The sequence below is a fragment of the Charadrius vociferus genome, unplaced genomic scaffold (genome assembly GCF_000708025.1).
Source record: "Charadrius vociferus isolate BGI_N301 unplaced genomic scaffold, ASM70802v2 scaffold39, whole genome shotgun sequence".
NCBI lineage: Eukaryota > Metazoa > Chordata > Aves > Charadriiformes > Charadriidae > Charadrius > Charadrius vociferus.
The window spans coordinates 3,148,968-3,164,794 of NW_009650188.1; positions in this window are offsets into that span (position 1 = coordinate 3,148,968).

The following is a 15,827-nucleotide window of genomic DNA, read 5'->3' on the forward strand; positions in this document are numbered from 1 at the left end:
TTTTTGAAGCTTTGTTGCGCCTCTAAGATAATTTATGAGGTGTCAGGATTTTCCGACCACAAATGTCTTGGACGAAAACCGTTTTTACACTACAGATGCCATGAAAAAGAAGCAATTTCAGTCTGTTTTTTCTACGGCACTGTCTGTGTCCACAATGAAGCACGGGTTCAGAGCTCCTGGAGATTATTTGTGTAAGAGTTGTCCGGGCCAGCGCTCCACTGAGACTCAGGCTGGGTCTGATTCCCCACCTTTGCCTCATTGCCCTGATCTTCTCTGTTGGGAGGGGAACTCCCATTTCCTGGTGCTGTGCCACGAAAACATGAGCTTGCCAAGTTATTCTCTGTATGTGTGTATGTGCGCGTATGTGTCGAACAAGCCAGAAGTACCAGAAGTAAAAAGATCCATTAACAAACCACATTTTGCAACATCCACCAGGATCCCCATATTTCTCGTCTGTGGATTTCTCTTCCCCATGCTTTAGATTTTCGAGGGGAAAAAGGAAACCAACACAAAACCCCAAGAACCCAGTTTAGCCGCCTCTAATCCAGTATGCACCTCAGTCTCCATGAAAGTGTTCTTGGGACGACAGCAGTATTTCCCTTGGCTGGAATGCCCAGCCTCCTGGCTCCTCCGGAGCTGCAGAGCTGTAGACATTCCGCTGAGTAGTTTGCAACCCTGCCTGCCAGGAAAACCCAATGTCTCCATGGAGAAATCTCAGCGGAGGAGTTTGATACTCAATCAGGGATGGAAAAGAAGGGAGTTTATGCCTCCCTGAGACCAATCCCTTCCCTAAAAAGAATTTAAAAGCAAGAGGAAAAAAAAGAAAAGGGATCGTATTCTTACAGACATGGGCCCAGACACCCCAGTAGTATTGGTGTACGGTGTATTGCTTTGAGTCAGGACAGGCCCAAGTCATGGAGGCTCGGTCCAAATGTCTGTAGGTCAGTGGGAGTCTACCAACTTTGGATCAGGCCTAATGTTTGGATCTGGAGCTGAACTTCCAAAAGTCTGGGAATGCTTGCATCTTCTGGTGAGTGGGGGGCTTGGTTTGGCCTGGCTTTGAGATAGGAACCAGCTGCAAATGTAGGCCTCCAAACATGTTCTAGGAAAGAGGTTATAAAAGAGCCCCTTCTTGCTCAACGCATTTATTCCCCGTGGGCCAGATTCCGACATCTTCATTAACACTGAGCAGAACCTCACTCCAAGAGCAGTTATATTGATTTGAATGGGGCTATTGAAGGAGTCAGCAAGTACCTAATGTCCAGCAAGGGCAGAACTATCTAAGGGTCACATCTGTTTGCTTCATTGACACAAATGAGTTTTTTCTCCTTCCTGCTATTAGCACACACTGCTACAGAAAAGGCACATTGGGTTCCCTTCTTCCTGGCACCTCTTCAGCAAAATGCTGGTTGCAGATTCTTCATTACTAGTAACAAGCAAAAAGTGCAGGAGCTCAGCTTATAGTTCTAACAGCTAGAAAAATCCTCCTGTGATAAAACGCTGTGATGAGAAGGTCAGAGTTCCTTCCTGAGCATTGCTCTGATCACCTTTTGTCTGCTTTCCCTCCCAGGCTGAAAAATACTGCCTGCATGTGAAGGCAGAAGGATGCTACTGCCTACCTACATCTTTTTGCAGCCATCCCTTCCTAGAGGTCCTTCTCCTGTAAGACAGTGACACTTAGTCACTTTAAATACTGTCTGCTGTTTTGGATCACTTTGACAGAACCAGGTAAGGGACTACTCCTGTGATTGCTGATAGAGGCGACGAGCCTTCTAGCATAGTGCTTGCAAGGGGCAGGATGTATCAGCCTCACGAATTGCCTGTCTTGCCACCCTGAGTTCTGAGGGATCTCCGAAAACTAGCTTTGAACTGGGCACTTAGACTATTAGACAGCTGAATGAATCCCAGATTTAGACAATTAGGTGTACCGGATTCACACGACTTCAAAGTTGTGCTCCTAACTCATATTCACGCTTTCGAAAACCTCACTAACAACACCCAACACCTCCACATTTGATTTTCTTCCTTCCAGGACAGTGACCAGCTCTTGGCCCTACCTGTTTCAGAGATGACTAACTGCAGAAGAGCAAAGCAAAGCAAAGCAAAATACATCCCCTCTGGATTCTCACACCATTTTCTCCATACTACATCAGGTCACCTCCCAGTCACGTAACTAAGGTTTGTCACAGGTAGATTTTCTTTTCCTTCTCCTTTTTCCAGGGAGGTAAAGGTATTTGCACTGTGATGTTAATATGGATCATCATAACTCTTTGCATTACACTTGCTAAGAAACAAGGCTGCTTAAACAGAGCGGCTGTGTCTGTCAGGACAGGCTAGCCAGGGTTAGAGTCTCTTTCCAGTTATGAAGAATGCTAAATGTGCAGCTCCCACAAGTCAGCATTTGCAGAATAAATGCAAATGATTTCACTATTGTCAACAATGATCTGGTACCTGATAGTTGTGTGCAGTGCTGCAGTGAGCCCAAGCAACCCCCAGTTCCCCTCACTGAAAAGGAGGGAAAAAGTCTTCACACTTATGGTAGGTAGTCAGCTTTCCTCACCACTTCCAGCAGTCTGCATGAATTTTTAACACGTTTTGTATAAAATTCCTTCTTTCCTGCCATTTTTCTTGGACTTATTCTATACGGTGTTCTCATATATTACAAACAGGTATCCAAGAGTCTGCTGCTTTTCCAGCAGGCACTTCAGGATTTTATGTGGGCAGCAAATTCTCCATTTCCCTGGTCTCCCTCAGAAAAATAACTTGACTGTGTAACGAGAGTAAGTGATAGACTGTTGTTTGTCAAGAAAGACCTTCTGGGAGAGGTTAAGAAGAGGATAACCTCTGCTCTTTTAGGTTCTACTCTGAATGGACAGATGAGCAGAAAACAGTTGCCAGTCCGTGGAAGTACAAGGTCTGAAAGGGAACAGTTGAGTTCTGGAAAACTGCTGGCAGCAAAATTGGGATTATTGGTCATTTATAGGTCAGGAGGGAACATAGTGGCAGGACACGGAAGTCGGTGAAATAGTTTGTTTGCATACATTTCACATGCAGGAATGATTTTTATATGAGCAAAACATCCTCAGGAGATGGTTCCTGCTTAAGACTTGAGATCTGTCCCCACTTTAAGGGATGTGGAGGGGTGGGATTCTGGTGTTAAGTCCTGGCCTGATGCTCCCAGAGCCCAAAGGCTTTGCAACACAAGTTCCAAATGAGCTGGAGACTAATCAATGTAAACACAGGGAGTACTGAAACACTTTTTGGAGACGGAGAGCAGGTTAAGCTGTTTTGTAAGATACAGCTAATGAAAGACCATTGTTGCCCTGAGGAGAAAGGAAGGGAATTGTATTATTTATGTATTACAAATGCAGCCACTAAGGCATAAACAAAGCAACTTGCACAAAACCAGACAAAAGAGTTTGCCACGAGTCAGCAGTTTCAACTCAGGTTTCCTGTGTCCCAAACTAGCACTTTAATCATCTTCCTTCTCTGTGAGAGAGAAACAAGTATCAGAGAACGGAGTAACTCTCTACATTTTTCTAGCCCAAGACAGAACTGTGTCCATTGTTGGGACTAGCCCCCTAGGAGGAATTATTTCTATTCAATTTGTGTGTGTCACAGCCAGATAATGCACTGGGTGGTATTTCTCTCTCTTCCCCCAATCTTTCTCTTTTATGACCACATGACTTCACCCCCTCGTGTGAGTGACAGTACCCATTAGACTAGACTCTGATGCAAAACAGCTGTGTGGAGAGAAGGGGAGGAAGGGAGTGGGGAACAGCAATTTAGAAAACAATTAAGAACATCAATTCCAATTCATTTGCTTGGCCAGGATAAGTAATTTCTAAGAGGTAACTTGATCTGTAGCGGACTGAGATTAAAGGCGAACTCCATTATCTCTAGTTTACAGTCTGGAGGAATTTGTTTTAACTGGTTACCAAGGAGGCTGCATGAAAAAAAAAAAAAAAAAAGAAAAAAAGAACCTTTGCCTAAAAATGTCTAAAAAATCCTCCTGATTTCTTCTTTTAAAGGGCACGCATGGATTTATTAACTCTCTGAGACTACGGTTGCATTGCGTTGCGGGAACAGTTCAGCTTTTGAAAACAGAAACCTTGCCTGCAGGAGCTTAGAGATTCATTTTATCAAAAGCAATTATGTCAGTTTTAAACTGCTGTTAAGGTTTTGGTCTAAAGATAGGCTAGAAACATGAGACATGGGATTCAGAAGCAGATTCAGCATTTTGCAGAGGAAGCTGCAGGGTCTGGAGGAGAACACAGTGAGCTGAGCACTAGGCAGCCCCAAGTTTTCTCCTTCTGGCTTTGACACTGCCGCTCTCTCTGGCTGCGAAAGGCAATTCCCCGTGCTGTTTTACCACTGCTGTGAGCGAAACGGTGGTAAAGTACTTGGACACCTCTCAGAGGTGCTGTGAGACTCCATGAGTAAATACCCCAATGTCCCTTTGAATACGGAGAGTCTGAACCCAGGCACAATGTAACAAGGGGGCATTTTTACCTCAAACCAGGACACCCAGCAGACACCACATTTTCTTCTGTATTCATGCTAGCACGTGGGATGACACCAAAAAGTATGCGAGTGGGAGAGCTACTGATTCTTTACCATGGAAACCTCACACTCTAGGGCTTTCCCCTTCCACCTTCCTCAGCTCTCAGCACTTTGCCACAACCTTGTGTCTCAGTCTTTGCCCCAGCTCCTGCAGGCCTTGATCCCTCATCCTTGTTTTGCAAAATACAGTGCTGTCAAGAAGCCAAGATGCCCTGCAACTCCAGATCGTAAAATGCTTCTCAGACCGTTTGAGTTATCACTTGGAAACCCCTGGTACTCGTCCTGGGCATTTCTCCTGGGAACCCAGAAAGAGCAGCCATTGTGCTTACAGGACCATAGAGGCCACATGTATCTCTGGATCTGATGTGAGGAACCCAAGGGTGAGGTAAAAGCAGACATGGAAAAAACCATCCATGAGCTGGCTCGAAGTTCAGAGTTGGCCTTGGACCTGCATTTCCCTGGCTGGACCCAGACTTCTACCTCTCCTGTGCAACTTTGTTTGTCTTAGGGACAAACCGCATCACTGCCATCATGAAACAGCCAGCGTGCGCTTTATACAGCTGCATCCCTGTTAGCTAGCTAAGACTCCGGGGTGATGTAATTGCCTCAGTGGAAATAGGAGCTGAAGAATGTGATGTGACGAATTTTCCCGGACCACCAAATAAATTAAAAAGTAGGCTCCCAGCCCAGAAAGGTTACCCTCCCAAATAAACATGTCCCAGCCTCCCTTCCTCACACACACTTACCTTCTTCCACACCAGGAAGCTGAGCTCCTCACAGACTCCATTACAGACCCAGAATGAACAGGTTCTTCCAGCCAGTTGGCATCTCCCATACAGTAATTGCTTTGGTATGGGCATCTGAGAACAAGACAGAACTGTATATACTAGAAATATTCTCTTTGCATAAACTTCTCAGTAGACTTACTTTTGTCTTGTTGCCAGGAAATGTATTTGGGGCCTCTTGCTAACTTCACATTTCTTTGATTAGGGGGACATGGGCAGTTTGTTCTGATAGTTACAGGGAAAACAGCGATGAGAGGAACTGAGAAACTGGAAAGCCCTCTCTAAGCACATCAGCTCTTCAACAGCACATGAGACCACCCTACTCCACCATCCTCCTTGTGACAGCCACACTTCCAAGGAAAGGAATGGGGGAGAACCCATCTTGCAATTCCAGAACAAGGAATGTCATGGTAGATAACCTTACAACCTGAGATCATTTGAGCAACGCAATGCACTGAGCTCCAGGGTGAAAGAGGGGCCATTCCACAACCAACAGCAACAAGCGATTGGGGAAATCAGCAAACAGTCAAAACTGGCTGGTTGGGTGGGACAGGAAGTTAAGAAAGCAAGAATATAGTCAACCAAATTGAAGTGTGACCAGGAAACGTGAGTTAACACCTTTCGTCTGCCAAAGAACACCACTAGGTCTGTAGTGACAGTGAATGGCCAGGGCCTTGGCCTCACAATCTGCTCAAAAACCTGCAAGGTGAGACATGCACATTCTGTGCCCAGTTCAGATTATGATTAGTTTGCGGCATAAGACAAGGCACTTAGCTTCTCTCAGCCCCAACTCGTCTGTGTGCACAGCTCCCTGCGTTAGCACTCACCTCCCTCCTGAGGCTCAGTAACAGTTTGTTAAATGCCTGGTTCTCTTAAGAGGCAAGGTGATCCAGACAGTGCAAAGTACTTTATTTTTTGTCCTGGAGAAACCAGCCTCCTTCAGAGTCTCACTCATTAAGACAGCAGCCGTTGTAATCCAAGCTCCTTTGATGGAAGGGGTAAGTGGGGAGATTGCCAAAGGGAGGATTAGCTGATGGATGTCTTGAGCTGCAAGGGTGTCTCATATGGATTTGTGCAGGATTTTCACCTCAGCCGTCCTGGCTGGAACGCCTGTCCTACCGTACCAAGACACTCTCCTTGCAGGCCCTGCTCTGCCTCTAGCAGCAGTGAGGCCCTGGCTGAGGGCTGGTTGCTAGCTGTCATTCTCAGCTCTCTTGTGAAAGAATGGTACACAGCATGCCAAAGAAAACCTCGCCCCAGCTTGTGAAAAACTTACCTGTTGTACTCATAGGGAAGAGGCAGCTTTGTCCACAGACAGGATTGATTCGGGTGGGATTCCAAACTTGGCTACTCAGTGATACGATGCTCCAGGCCATTGTTTTCCCTTCTCCAGTAGGATTACCATATGCTCCTCTGCGCACTGCACCCTTTGAGACCTATAAATGAAAGTACTGTAAACTGCTTTGTGCTTTTAGGCCTAACCTTAAGTAAAGACATTTAAAAGGCGCAGTTCCAACATATATTCCTAGACTATGTGATAGGCAGCAAGTTTCTCGCTATTCCCCAGTCAAAAGGAGTAGCACAATCCCTAGTCTTCTCCTGTCTATGACTCTGCGTCTTCCTTACTTGTCACCTTTGTCTTGATCTTTGACTTCTGCCACTGTGCTTTTATGGATACATCAGGCTATTTGTGTGCACTCATTATTATGGGACAGAAAGGAAGGACAACCTGCAAAAGCAGGTTAGACCCACTTCTACATTCTCTAGTTACATGAGAATTTTCGTTTTGAAATAACAACTTTCTAACCTTCGTGGTGCAGTTAAGCCTTAAAAGGTGTTAACTACAAACACAAGATTATTATTTCCTAAAATGTCATTATTTGAAAGCCATTCTCACTAGGGGGTGTTTGAGGATGAAAATATTCCAGCCTGTCAAGTCTCCTGCTTTCTGTGTCAAACATCCTGCTCCTTTCCTGCTACCACCTTTGCAACTCACACATGCCCAGCATGAAGCCACAGTTTCTTTCTGGCTCCTGATCCCAGGTGCTAGATGCTGCTCTGTCCACTCTTGTCTGACAAGCAGGGAACAAAGCTGGAGGACAGCAAGGCACACTATATGACGCTCTGTGTGCTGTCAGCTGCCCTGGTGCTTCTTTATCACACAGGATTACAAACTCATCCATGGGTGGGTGTCCACTCTTCTGTCACAGGACCCAGTGGATCAGGGTATAAGACTGCTTATGTTATTATTAAGAGGTTCCCTTGGGTTGTTTTTAGCAGAAATTTGAGTTGCTTGTTTTCCAGCAGAGGATCAGTTACAAAAACAACACCAAGCAGAAAGGCTTTTTGAGAGTGAGGGCTGTGTTTACCATGTTAATTTCAGGGAAAGTTATTTGGAAGGAGGGAGGAAGTAGTTAAATCCTTGTTTACTATGCTGGAAACCCAAATCACCTCAGTTTACACAAATAAGAGAGAAAATGGCTCAGTGGTATGAGCACATGGCTGTGACTAAGGAGAGCTGGGTTCTGTTCCCTGCTCTAATGCATGTAACTCTCTAAGGTCCCTCTTCCCTCAAGGTGAGATTCAACTCATTTAACATTAGATATATGGTCCCAGCTGAAGACCAAATCACTAATCAGCAGAGAGAGACAGGATATTCCTAATGTCAGATTTGTTCACTAGCATCAGATGGACTGACGAGGCTTGCAGAGGCCTTGCTTCCCTAATTATTAGGCAGCTGTAATAATCAGTTGGACTAAACAGCTGAAGTAAAACTAGATGAATGTAACTCTGCTTTCTGGGGTTCCCATACATGCAATGAAGCTAACTAAGTCCTTCCCCACCTGACAGTGGGGTACAAAGGATCAATGTACTAATTATTATAGCATGCTCTGATGCTGAAATGCTGGACTGTCTACTGGAGAAGGCAGCAACAGAAAGTAGTACACTGGTTCCTAAATCCTTTCTGTTCGGTATGTGCACCTGTCCGGGCTGTTGCATGGTTGGTTTGGAACACCACAAGGATGTGCTCAGCCATCTTTTGTGAAGTGGTGTTTCTCTCCTTGCTGTAGAGAATTCAGTCTGTTGGGGGAGACAGGACAAAGCCACCAGTGCTGAAAGAGCCCAGAAAAAAAGATAATTAGTTACTGATCTCAGCTACATTAGGGCAAAGGCAGGGTTTGCTCTGCCCATTGAAATCAGAATTACTGTGTGCTGCAAACTGAAGGTGCTATCAGACATCAGCCTGGGGATCTGCAAGATCTAGAACAGAAAGACAGAGACTGAATCCTACTTCAGCAGTGAAATGACATAGTGTAGGGTGAAAAAGTACTCACTTGGCCAGGGTCACTCTGCTTTGGCATCTAGACAGCTAGGGATGATACAGAGCCAAATCACAGGCAGGGAGCAAGTCAGATAGTAGAGTGGTTCTTCAGACACTATCCAAACAGGATCCTCTTCAATGGCCTATGTTTTGCCTTTGGTAAGTGGTCAGGGCTGCCTCCCTCCCCAGATCAAGGCAGCCCAAATATGGTTCCTCTGGGAACATTAAAGTTTTACTGAATCACTTAGTTTCTCTTGACGACTGCTGCTTCAGAGTCTCAGTTGCTGGATCCCAGTGGGGATTTTGTTGATGGGGATTTATTGACTTCTTGTTACCTTGAAGTTACTGCAGTGGTGGAAGTCACAGGTAACTCCTGAGGTCTGTTTATTTTATGGATTGGATTTTTAAGAGTTTGCCAATGGTACCCTGATTTTGGGAAAAGCCACTTGTTTACTCAGCAGTGCACACATGTACTGATTCATAAATAAAACTAGTGTGTTATTTAATAAGATACAATAGAGGGTCAGCCCTGGCTTATTGGTAAACCGATCAATCCAGAGTGCAACAAGCACCCTTTGGGAAACTCATCATGTCTATCTGGGGGAGGTACAAGCCAAACATCAGTAGAATTTTGTACCCCACTGAGTTTTCAAGAGTATCTGTGCCCATACCTTATGAAAGAAAAATGCTAAAAGGTCCAAGATGGAGTAATTTCTGACAGCCTTCATTTTGGTCCTCAGTAGAGGCTTTCAGAGTTCTAAGATTTTTCCAGCTGGGGCTGCAGATCCAAGTTCCACATCTGCAGGAGAAAGAACAGGCTTGAATACACTGAAAACTGGTCTCACAGTGGGGTCCATGAATTCCCATACATTTCATCTCACCTCACTTGAACACCTAAGAATGACTTGTATAAACCTAAGACAGTCCTGTAGGCTCCTTCTATAGTTGAGTACATGGGACAACGGTTGCAGGAGGGAAGAAGCTTTCTGGGAGGAGCTGATCTCTCCCCAGTGACAATCATGGCAAATCTTGACAATTATCTTAACCTCAGACAAGTGTCTCTTAGATGTCCAAATTAGGTGAGATGCATCTCACACCTGGTGTGCCCGGTGATTACGTGCAGCCATAAGAAGGGAGCCACAAGGTCATTAGGTCATCTTAGCTGATCCTATGTACCACATTACAAAATCCTCACATGACTGAGAGGCTTAAGATACAAGCAACTTAGTTCAAAGAGGTTAGGGCAGATCTGAGTGGGTTTTACAAGTGAGACATGCCAGGTGTCACCCAAAGGATTCTGACATGGAGTCCTGGGATGGAGCCAGGCTGAGCAGGTGACATCCAATGCTGATCCAGCAACAGTTGCCCTGGCAAACGGTGTTGGACCATTTCTTTGTGTGCCTGGGGATCTACATTACATAGCAGCCCCTGTTCCACTGCAGTAGATGCCTTGTGAAAAGCTGGCAAGCCACACATATTCCAAGGACCACAGGTCACCTTGGCTAATACAAACTGCATATATACTACACGTATGTGTATACATCTGTAAAACTGTTAACTGTGTGTGTACAGAGAGAAATCTTCCAAACAAAGATTTTGAAGCTAGATCTGTGATTTTTTACTTTCTGGAGTTGATGATGCTGTATTTTTGTTATGCTGTTATTGGAGGAGTGTGGGAGGACTTCCACACTGGAGTATGGTCCCAGCAGCAGTAGCAGCAGGAACTGAAGCTGCTCCCAGCAGCGTCAGGCTGCATGGGCACACAGAGGGCTGCTCAGAAAGTGTTACATACCGCTTCGCAGAGGCTTGACAGCACTTGTGGCATGTGTGCCACTGTTTGGGAATCTCTACTACAGGTCTGGAAGACACAGTCTCTGAATCAGGATTTTAAATTCACAGGGCATTGTCAGAGGTTAGGAAGAAGGGAACAACCAGGCATAATGTACCTACAAATCAGTTCAAGTCACTGTAAAGCAGTACAGTTGAATGGAGCTTTCAGAAGGACTTCGCCATTGCTTAGATCTGTAATACTTCTATCCAGAATGGGCCTGCCATGACTGTCTCCTGCATGGGCCAGTTTTTATTCACTGACTGCAAAGAGAGCCTAGACAATTATCTTAGATGAGATGTCTATATTTAGGTGTCTCAAATCAAGTGAGATTATTTGTACCTAAGATGCCTACATCTCCCCGAGGCATTTTCAAAGACATTCTAATGCTAAACCTTGGTTGAATTGGCCAAACGCTTTTGAAATCCCTCAGGATGCCTACCTCCACTGACAGGCACTTAAATGCATTCAAATCTGGTCTCCTAGATAGTTCTGAAAATGTGGTCTTGTGTGAAGCTGAGGTTCCTCCAGGCCAAATCTTCAGAGACTTACAGGATCCAAAGACACCAATAGGCATCTGCTAAGCCACAGTACACTCGCATCTTCAAATGTCTCTAAAAATTTTAGTCTCAGGAGCCTGAAAATACCACAACAGGTTGAAATGCCTGCAAATTCAACATTTTTGGAAGAGAGATACAGGGAAGAGAGACTTTCCAGCCATTTTCTGTCTTTATTTTTGCTGCAGACATACACCAAGTTGTTCTTCCGATGCTTTGAAAGGAACAGAAGCTGTTTATGTTCATGAGCACAACATTCAGCCTGAGCCCTCTCTTTGCAGGACATACCAGGTTGGCCTAATAAGCAGGCTAACCACAACCATGCCGTTTCAATCTGCTCCAAGCATAACCAGAGTAAGTTTATGTCTGCCTGCAAAACACTCTGTAGTTCCTGTAGTGGCCTGATTTGTGGAGGTGTTAATCACTCACAGCTACCACTTAGGTAAAGCTGTAATGCGGCCCAGATCACCCTTCTGTGCCTCAGTTTCCTTACCCCAAACACAATGATAACGCATGCGTCAAGGTCTAGGGATGTATAGTGTCATAAAAACACTGTTATTTATGGTGATGATGAGAACGTGGTCTTTGTTTGGTACAAAGGTCTGGGAGTGCCTATTTGACATCAATTGAAAGAGACAGGTATTAACCTGTGTGTTTGAAATACAGCGTGTTGTTATTGCTCTCAGATAAACAGAATTACCTCCTCTTAAAATCAAAGGTAATCTGTTTTACTTCAGTGAGATGTGGTGATGTCCACAGAGAACAAATCATTTTTGGCAAGTGGAGGAGGGATTTTCCTGGCAAGTTGGAAGAAGCATCAAAGGAAGAGAAGAGGGATGGGATGTAATACACCTGGTTTTAATCACACATAACAGTCAAGTTCCTCTGGACAGGACTATGGTCTGATATGCCATTGTAAATGCTCTGGGGAGCGTGGATTAAGAGAATGGAAAAAACAAGTGAATGGCATAAAGTACTCAGGGCACTCAGTGGAATAACTGGCAAAGCTTTTTTCAGTTGGCATTACACAGTGATATATTGCTCCTGTTAATGTAGCGCCCCAGTACCATGACTTTGATTTTTAATGGGTGTTTGGTTATCAAAGTCCATGCCTTTTTCTGGTTTTGACGGTCGCAGCTCCTCAGATCACACTGCACTTCTGTTTGACATTAACAATGAAGATGCTGAATTGGTTATAACAAGGATGCACTTTCATTCCCACCGGGGAGAGGGGAGACTCTCTGAAATATGAAGCCAGTTCAGCTCTGAGGTGGTCTGAATTGCTCTGGAGGTGCTAGCTTCTTCTTCTTGCCTGTCAAAGAACCTAAGGTGGTTGCTGCCTAGACCAGGCACACTGAAAGCTGCCTGAATGGATGGGGTAAGTCTGTAGAAAAAAAAAACTTGGGCAAATACTTCTTGACAGGACTGTTCCTCTTGAAATGACTGTTTTCTCTGGAAATTACAGACTTGTTTCACTAAATTTGGGGGCAGGGAATGTACCGTATTCTGTAGGAAACTAATGTTTCACTTCAACAATTATAATACTATATAACATATTGTATTATCATCTCACATAACATGTCGGTTCAGACTAGATTATATAAACATCCAAACAAGAAAGTCAAACTAAAAATATTTGCTATGATCATTTACAGGATTTCTGAAGCAAAGTATGTTAGAACATCCATTCAGCGATACGTTTCAAAATGATGGCTCTCTCTTCCAGTTAGAAATGAAAAGACACTTCTAATGTCTGAGTTGCTTTCAGAACATCAGCTTGAGCTTTGATGGTTGCTGGAGCTGCACACTTGGGATTGCTGTTCAGACTGCTGTAATAGTTGCTTCCTTACATTTTGTTTGGGTTGCAGAAGCATTTGGGGCTACTGTCAGGGCTTGAGGATCTCTTTTGCGAGTGACCTCACTTTCATATAATAAAGATAATACTTGGCCTTCAGTCACACAGAATAGAAGCCCTGGACCTGATATGGGGAAACCAACCATTTCCAAGAGCTTTGGTGGTGACATGGCAGAAGTGAGCTTTACTGCACTTTGGCTAAGCGTTTACTTGAGTAGTGGTTGCCCAGGAGAAACATCTGATTGAAGGACAAATTGGGCATTTCACTAATTACCTGTCCATGGTTAAAGAGGGCTTGAACTTGAAGGACCCTGAATGTTCTGTGAACCTTGCCTCAGCCAGGGTTTTGAGGTTGGATTAAATTTCTGGTAACGTCGAGATCAGGAACAAAATGAGCACCAAACAAATTCAAACTCCCACTGCAATCTGATGAGCTAAAGACTTCTTTAGATACAAGGTTTAAATAACCTGAAAGTTGAGGCACAGCAACTGAGTTGATTATCCAGTCTTTGAACAACAAAGAGCAACTGATACAGAGATGATTTCTAAGCAAGATCTTCTGTTTGAAACTCGTGATTCATTATTATTATTATTATATACTATGGTAAAGTCCAGAGAGTCCTGAACTTTTAAATGAAGAATGGCCCTTACCCAAATTCATGAACATTTAAGGATGGCCTTCACTGGTTGACTGGGAGTTCTTGAATTAAAATGTACCTTGGAAAAGGAGGAAACCAAAATTATATTATACAGTCTGCAGCAATCATCTCATGCATTTAAGCCCCTGGAGGGCTTGTGTTCCTTTACTTTTGAGGTCCATAATGTCACCAGAAAAGCTTTAATATTTTACTGTTGAAGCAACGTAGCCATGAAACATTAATTTCCAGGAATGTGGGAACCATGAAATATGGGTTTTCCTACTAAATTAAGATTTTACTTGTCTCTGTTCTCGCATAGTCAAAGGAATCACTTTCCATTATATTTTTGTGTATATGTATTCTAGAAATTCAAATAGGAAAGATGTACAAAATACAGGAACAATATTTTTACCTTGAAAAATGTATTTCACCGATAACAGTACCAGTCATTTATATTCTACCTTTCATCCTAAACTACATTACATTCTATATTCATCTTGGAACCACGTCTTTCATTACTGAACTGCACCCGCTCTGGTGTGTAAGTGAACAGCTGATACATTCTGCCCTGTGAGATGTGGCAGCTGTTTAGATTTGTATAAACTTTTCTGCTTCCCTACTTCCAAAATGCCGTTCTCTCACCATTGTAGTGCCCAACACCATTCAGATATGCCTGGCAGAGACACGATTGTACCAGGATCTCCAGCAGTCCCCAAGTATTCTGCACCATGGCAGACGTCTCTGGCTGGAAGAAAAAAATGGTGAAGGACAAATTAATTTATAACCCACATAGTGGCCCTTTAAACATTCTCCTGTTATTGCTAACCAGCTTTACTAACTGTAGGGCAGATGCCTCTTTCCTGTAAAACAAGTGACTGGGTTTCCTTCAGAGAGCCGCGCATACTAATATGCACGCAAAGACCACACTAGCTTTTAGCAGCCTCGTCAGAATGAAAGCATTGTAGTGGCTTAAAGGGAATTTGAAAAACTTAGTTCTGGGGACAATTCCAGAATGTAAGTGTTCACCTAGGGTTTTTAACAATGTTATATACTAAATTTACGTCCATTACCAGTTGATTAGAATGGAAGAATTACCCAAAACATTCCAGAAGCATCTGTGTCATGGGAACCATAGGTTTCCAGGTTATATGACACGCCAGAATATTCACCAAATCACCAGGGTTGTTTTCCTTAATGCTACAATTAGCGATGGCACATTAAGAGAACAATTGCTGGATAAGATTTGACAGCAGGAAGCCCTCTGCCATAAATTGGAAATTCTCAACATATGCAACCATATTGCTAGAGAAGATGAGTTATGCAATTAAAACCAAAACTGGAGATTTGTTATCAAAGGATGGCAAAGTGTACTAAAACCCAGCTGAGAGGTTCCCTGATCTCGTTATCTTCAGGCTTCTATGTGAGTTAATCTAACACAGATGACAATATTTGACACAGACAATCGTGCCTACAGTCATGTGGAGGATGTTTTATAGAACCTCTTTCCATCAGAACATGGAGGTTTGTCATAATGCAACTCTTTAAAAGGTCTGATAAGTTTTGCCAGAATTGCATTTCAGGGGAATAAAACACAATAAAAACACTGACAGAGTAAGAATAGTCCATTCTAACATTACTATTAATTTCTAAAATTTTGGACAAGCCATATTTAATTTTCTTTTTACTGCATTTAATAATATTTTAAGTGCAAATTATTTTAAAAGTCCAATTGAAAAGAAATATTTGATTTTGTCTGAATGAAAAGTTTTAATCAACTTGGAAAACTCTGTGGTTGTGTGGTTTTCCTTCACAAAGAATTTCAAAATTCTCCCTTCCTGTCCTCATTCAGAATGAAGCAGAATTTCAAATTCTGATTTTTTTTGCACAATGAACTTCTGTCCTCCCACAGCACATTCTGTGCCTATATGAAGAGGACAAGAAGCTTAATGTGTAATTTCTGTGAGCCTTAAGGAGATGGTATGTGTGTTAGTATTTTCAAATCCAGGCTTATACAGCTGCTGTTTGAATATAAATCATAGATGCTTTTGGGTTACACTAACACCCTCTGCAGTTTAGTACAGTTGTTAATTAATACAATACTGTATTAGTTCTTCTTACAGTCTTACTATTAACACCCCATGAAATCCCATTAGCTCTGCATATGGTGCCAGACTTGTTCTGAATGTGGGAAAGAAAGAAATTTACAGTGGAATGAATAATAAAAAGAAGCTTTCAAGTGGTTTCCACTGTGAACATTTTGAAAAAATATTTTCCAGAAT